At 65.3% G+C, this 513-nt stretch overlaps 1 protein-coding gene across 1 annotated transcript in view; it reads right to left on the bottom strand.

Moving 5' to 3' along the window:
• C1QL4 (complement component 1, q subcomponent-like 4) overlaps positions 1-513 on the bottom strand; it is a 13,372-nt gene that overhangs the window by 12,661 nt on the left and 198 nt on the right. The gene's annotated exons all lie outside the window — the stretch shown is intronic.

Here is a 513-nt window from a genome sequence, read left to right as displayed (position 1 = left end):
GGCTGGCGCGCTCTGGCTCACCGTGGGCGCGCAACAGATATTTGTGGAACTGAGGGACAGCAAAGTGACGTGGGGCGCGGAGCCCAGCGGGCAGGGAGTGGGAGTCCAGCCATTGGGAGGGGCTGAGCTGGGACAGATGGCCCCCTCCCTGCGACGGGGATCGTGAACAACAAAAAAGAATGGAGTGAGCAGGGAGGTTTAGGCCCCAACCTACAGCCGCCTCCACCGCCCCTGCCCCTCAACCCGAGAAGCAGTTCCCAGTCGGGGAAACTGAGGCAGCGCGGCTGAGGAGGACCAGGAAGGTTAAACGCGGGGTCAGCGACGGGCAGCAGCCGGAGTCCAGCGTGGGCCCCTGAAGGCACCTGCCTGCGCCGGGCCGTCTGGGTGAAGACGCCTCCACACTCCCAGCGCAGCTCAGACCCTCGCTTCCACCGCAGCTGGTCGGGTCCCCCCACTCCCCACCCCGCGCCAGTTTATAGAACAACAATTTGGGGAAAACAATCCGGGCCGAGT

The sequence above is a fragment of the Myotis davidii genome, unplaced genomic scaffold, assembly GCF_000327345.1.
Source record: "Myotis davidii unplaced genomic scaffold, ASM32734v1 scaffold290, whole genome shotgun sequence".
Lineage (NCBI taxonomy): Eukaryota > Metazoa > Chordata > Mammalia > Chiroptera > Vespertilionidae > Myotis > Myotis davidii.
The sequence above is the reverse complement of the archived record's forward strand: the minus strand, read 5'-3'. Positions and strand labels throughout refer to the sequence as shown.